Here is a 5,584-nt window from a genome sequence, read left to right as displayed (position 1 = left end):
CTCCAGGATCCCTTGCCAGGGATTTTCACCTGCGTCTGCCCTCATGGCTGACTCGGTGAGTTACAGTGGGCAGAGCCCTGCTCTTTCCTCAGCTTCAGGTGGAGATGCTCTTGCTCAGAAGGAAAAGGAGAAAATCATCCCCCATCTCTGTAAAGACACCACGAGCCAGGTCCGCCTGCTGTAAACACAGCACCAGCTCCTTTCTTTCCAACCAGCATGTCAGCTCAATAATTTATCATCCAGGAGGTGCAATAACTATCCATAATTCACAAGCAATAATGTTCTACAAGTTCAAACCAGCAATTTGGCTCTCTGGACTGCACACCGTCTTTCCAGGCCTGCCTTGTGCCATGTCCAAGGTCCCATTTCTTCTTGCCAAAAAGCATGAAGGCAGCAGCCGCCTCCAGGCTGTGAGGGTCATCCTAGAAGCAGCAGGTTTTGGGGACGCATCCATCTGTTCCTGCTCTCCAGGTTTCCAAAGGCTTCCTCACCTGCTGGTCTCAAAATTATGAAGAACTCTTGGTTTTTGGTCTGAAAGGCTGATGAAAACCACAGGTTGCATTAGCAGAGCAATAGATGGAGGTGCCTGGGAGGAGCAAGACAAGGTGCATCCCCAATGCAGGGACCTGGCATCTGCCAACAGCTCATTGCAGCAGTGCCTGGTGTTCATCAGTGACTCCCCAGCAGTGAGGGGATTCCTGTCAGCACAGAAACCCCACACCAGGGGGGTGTGCAGGTCCCAGAGATGCCACGGAGCAAGATGTACAGCCATACCTTAACGTCCGAGGCTGATAAATAGCTCAAAACCATGAGATCCAAGAGATGATCTGGGGTTTGGAGCAGGTGGGGGGTGGCAGAAAGGACTGGGGGAGGTGGCAGCGATGGGTTAGACCCCAGGAGATAACAGGGAAGCATCATGCTATCATCCCTCTGAGACGCGGGGAAGTGAAGCAGCTTCGGGGAGAAGTCTGAAACATGAGCCACCGAGTTCTCAGATTAGCAAAACACCTCTTGCTCTGCAAACTCTGTTAGTCAGACGTAAAACATGGTGAAGCAGAGCATGCTGGAGCTCCTTCACTCCCGGGGGAGATGTTTATTAACTCGTCAAAATATAACGTCTGTTGTTGCCAGCAAGAAGCTAGAACAGAAAAAAAAAAAAAAAAAAAAAAAAAAAGAAAGAAAATACAAAACAGGGAGGAAAAATAAAAACCACACATGAAAAACATCGTTTGCTTCCCTATGCTTGGCTGGAGATGCTTGGTCTATGGAGCGTGCCTGAGCCTGGACGTGGCAGGAGCTCCTGTAGCGTCATCCCGGCGCAGCAGGAGGCGATCCCAGGGAAAAGGCTGTTGCAGCACCCAGCTCTGACTCACGTGCAATTTGCAGGAACCACTCCCCGACCTTCACGTAATTGGGACAGTTGGCATACCTGGCCCGACATAAATTAAAGCTTCTAAAATAAATAAGGTGATAGCTGGAAATGAGATACCAAATTAATGTTGAAATAGCACGGGGCCGCGCTGCTGCAGTCATTACATCCCGGTGACACTCCGTAACAAGAAACAGGAGAGCAGCCACCCGGCTGCAGCAATTATTTTAATCATATTTGTTTAAGCACTACAGATCAGGGACTAACTTTCTTCACCAGGTATTTGCCGTTGCTTTGCTCACCTCGAAATGAAGACCGAGTGCCCAGGGGATTAACCGGGGAGCTTGTACCATTACCCAGGTTTTAGCCAAGTGCATCCCTCTGAGATGATGCCTCATTGCTCCCAATAACCACGCTCCTCCATAAGTCACACGTCACAAGCAGCATTACCAGTTTATTATTGTAAGCCCAAGTGGTTTTGGCAGGGTGATGCTGGCCTTGATTCAGCCAAGTGATCAGGTTTTGTTTGGTGTTTTTTTTTTTTTCCCCAACCCATATTTCAGGACCAGGACCTTGGTTGCTAGCTGTCCCTGGGTTTGCAGGAGATTGAGGGTGGAAGATACTCTTCCAGGTGGGAAGGTAAGAAGCGAAGCCCCCACACAATGAGGATGGCCTTTACAGACCAGGGCTGTGGTACTTTCTGTGCTTGCTGTAGGGTTTTTCCAGCTATTTCAGCCTCTGGTACTGTCAATATGTACTTTAAGGAACAATTTACACTTAAAACTGACCCCCTCCTGTGAAAGTGCCACCGTATAAAACAGCAGATGGTGTTTGAACACTGCAAAACAAAAAATATATCTTTAAATAAAGATATACAAGAGTCTTGCTGGTGCTACATGGATGCCTCAGGGTCTCGATTTGCAGCTTTCTGCGTGGGGGGAAAAAAAAAGATGGAAAGTGCTATGAGATAATATCGATGGCAGGAAAACGCTCTTCCTGATGGACCCTCAGAAATCACGGCATGGGCATGACCCAAAAGGACCGTGAAGGGGGGGCTCCATGCCCAGTGGCACCGACAGCCCCCACAGGCCACCACACTTGCCCAGCTGGGGATAGGACAGTGCGAGCCTCTGGGGAGCAAAGCACAATTTTTCCTCCTTTTTTTCCCCTCTCCTTATGCTCATCCTGTTTTCTTCAGGTGAATGTTGTTTATGGAGAGGCAGGGTGGGGTGGGAGAAGCGTAAGTCATCTGGCTCTGCTTCCATTTGGAGCTGCTGGGGAGAAGCTGGTCCTGTTGGGATGATGACCCTTACCCAGGTACCAGCCCCAGGCAAGGAGCTCGGGGTTGATGCGACAGGCAGTCCTGCTCCTGGTAAGGCACACCCAACTGTTACAATAACACTGGTTCTGCACATGAACCATCAAAACTGCTCCTTAAAAAAACCCCTCCTGCTTGCAAATCTTTCCTCTCGAGAGGAACCTGGAAACAAAACTCCACCAAACCCCCATCCTCCAGATGATGCTCCCTCCATGTGATAAAAACCCTTTTTCTTAGGGGTTTTATTAATAAAAAAGCTTGAACACAGCTAATTTCCAAAATAAACAAGCAAATCTTCAGACCAGCAAATGCAAAGGGCCCTCGAGGCATCTTCTAAATGTCACCGAAAAGCGTTAGTCCTAACGTGTGCCCGGCTGCTGCTGCCTCCCTGGCCCCTGCTCTGGGCACGGGGGAGATAGGGCAGTTTGGGTTTGGTGGGAGCAAAGAAAAACCCCAAACTCAGGCCCCCTCGCAGTTGCTTTGAAGCTGACGGGCTCTGCAACACAGGGGGGAAGAAAAAAAAAAAAAATCAGGTTCAGCTTCACTCGTAGCAACAACATTTTGACAGCTTCTATTTCGGGGATGGCTTTATTGTTTTCCCTCTAGTCCTCAATTAATGCCTTACCTCAAAATAGCTATGAGCCAGCAGGACTTTTCCATTCACCAGGCTGTGAGCTGCTCTGAGCTTCCCTTGTGGTGTTATTGCTCATGGCTTGGGCTCACTGTCCCAGCCAGACCCAAGCCCCCAGTTACTCTCTCTCTCCTTCGAGTGGGAACAACCCCCCTTCCAAAGCTGGGTGCTGATGCTTAATAGTCAACCTGGAGGAGAAAGCAGCTTGTAAACTTGTTTTCCATCGGTCTGAGGGTGCCGTGCCCAAGCATGTTGAGGCCAGGATCAGGTCAAGCTGCTGGGAAGCAGCCATAGCCGGTGCACGAGGGAGCTGCAGGGTTGGGATGCTCCAAAGGCTTCAGGAAGGAAGACAGAGCTGGGGCTGACCTTTACATCCCATGCTTGCTTCCAGAGCTGGGAAAGGTTCGGCATGTGTTAGCCTCGAGGATCTTTCCTGGAGCGCGGCTTCGCTGGACTGCCCTGTGCAATGGGGTGTGCTGAGCCTTGCACCGGGCTATCACCCTCCTCCCTGGGGCAGCATAGTCCAAATCCCATCGGGCTCCCTGCTCCCCTTGCCACAGAATAAACTTATAAATACCCCTCTCAAGGTTATCCAACACTGGTTAAACATTTAAGAAAAACACTGTACAACATATACAGCTCCTCCTAAAATATTCATCCCCTGACATCAATGTTTCATCAATTTTCTATCATATATCACCCTTGACACCAGCTTCAATCATGGTGGTGCAGATTGTGAAAAATAGATATGTTTACAGAACCACCCACCTTCAGTTTCCTCTTTTCCCACATAATTTAGTATCAATTAGCTCGTGCAGATATCGCCTTCCCCTCTGCTCCAGGTGAGCCAGCCATGCCCCCAGCTTCCCTCCGGGAGCAGGCGAGCTGGGGAGTTCAGCCAGAGGCATGCGGTGGGCAAGCCAGACCGAGCATGGGAAGCCTCTTTACAGTGAGGAGCTTGGCACTTAGCTGGAGCTGCCCTGCAGCAGCAGAGCCGTACCAAAGGCTCTGGCTTATAATTTATCTGCAAGAGCCTCCGTACCCCCAATTGCAGGATGCCGGCTGCCCTTTCCCCCTGCCCTGGGGCTCCCAAGAGCCCCATTTTCCACATGGTGGCCACACTCCTGGGCACATGCTGGACACCAGGTCCCATGGCAGAGAGGCACCCTGGCCCCAGCTCCCCGAAGGACCCTAGCTCGGGGCAGCAAGGCAGGCAGTGGGGTGCATGGGCTTGCACCCTCCCTAGCTGCAACAGGAACACTTCACCTCTGTTTGGAGCCCGCGGAGGAAAGCCCACTGCTGCTGCCCACACTGGCGGCCAAACAAGCAGGCCTGCACACAACAGCAGCAGCATGCAAGCCCATGTCCGTTAGCAATTTGTGCTGCTCACCCAGAAATCCCAGCCTAGGCCTTTGATCTTTCCAAGGAATAGATTTCAGATTTGACCCCATTGCTGGCACAGGCAGAAAGGCCTCCTAGCCTTTTTTTTTTTATTCTTTTCCTTTTTAATTCCCGTAAATTGTTTAACCTGTGTTGAGTGCCTGCCTGTGCCTCTCCTGGCCCTGCTAAACGACCGACAGGCTCCTTCAATCTGCCCATCAGTCCTCGCCCGGCTGCCCGTGGCAAATGGGGGGCAAAGCGCTCTCCTGCCACAGTCATCTTTTGAACCGCAACATTTCAGTGCAGCTAATGAAGTTAAGAAAGACCTTTCCTCTCCCCTCAGCCTGAGCTGGAGAAACCAGAACATTTTATGCGTTATCTGATTTGATGTTCAAAAAAACAGAAGGAGAGGGGAAAAAAAACCCCACCGCTGGCTCCTTCTCGCCTTTAATTGCGGCATACAAATGCCAGGCTTGTTTTTGCTCTCTCTGAAATTCCCTCTGTCAGTACAGGGCTCCCTCTGGTTCAGGACAAAAATTGACTTCATGTCACGAATGAAGTAATTATTTCCCTCCGCAAATGAATATGGCAATTATTTTCCTTTTCGAGAAGCGAGGGATGTGTGTGAGGTTTAAACTGCCTAGCAGAGCCACTCTCCCTACCCAGAGCAGGGCTACTCTCGGGCTTTGCTTGCCAGCCAGGTGTCCAGACCACCATATGCAGTGCTTCTGCCCCCTCCTCACCCTGCCACAGAGCCACCTCTTATCTTTCCCAATGCCGTGTTCAGGCTCAGTCTTGCTGCCCTCCAGCAAAGCTGAGGGTCCCCGCCGGGCACAGGCACTTTGCTGAATCAAGGGAGCTGGAGAGGGCTGCGGTTAGGAGGGCA

At 50.9% G+C, this 5,584-nt stretch overlaps 1 long non-coding RNA gene across 2 annotated transcripts; it reads right to left on the bottom strand.

Annotated features, from left to right (window-relative positions):
* Positions 1–3,082: 3,082 nt before the first annotated feature.
* Positions 3,083–4,774, bottom strand: LOC148054761 (uncharacterized). 2 transcript variants are annotated; one of them, XR_015707096.1, is made up of 4 exons: positions 4,709–4,774; positions 3,685–3,868; positions 3,313–3,506; positions 3,083–3,183 (listed from the first exon to the last, which is right to left on the bottom strand). It is a non-coding gene; the product is annotated as an uncharacterized LOC148054761 (long non-coding RNA). The 2 variants fall into 2 exon arrangements; XR_015707095.1 differs by having other exon boundaries at positions 3,313–3,868.
* Between the last annotated feature and the right edge of the window lie 810 nt (positions 4,775–5,584).

Source organism: Nipponia nippon, unplaced genomic scaffold (assembly GCF_047370975.1).
Source record: "Nipponia nippon isolate SJK-2023a ecotype South Korea unplaced genomic scaffold, ASM4737097v1 scaffold_3, whole genome shotgun sequence".
Taxonomy (NCBI): Eukaryota; Metazoa; Chordata; class Aves; order Pelecaniformes; family Threskiornithidae; genus Nipponia; species Nipponia nippon.
This window is presented reverse-complemented; position numbering and strand designations above follow the sequence as displayed.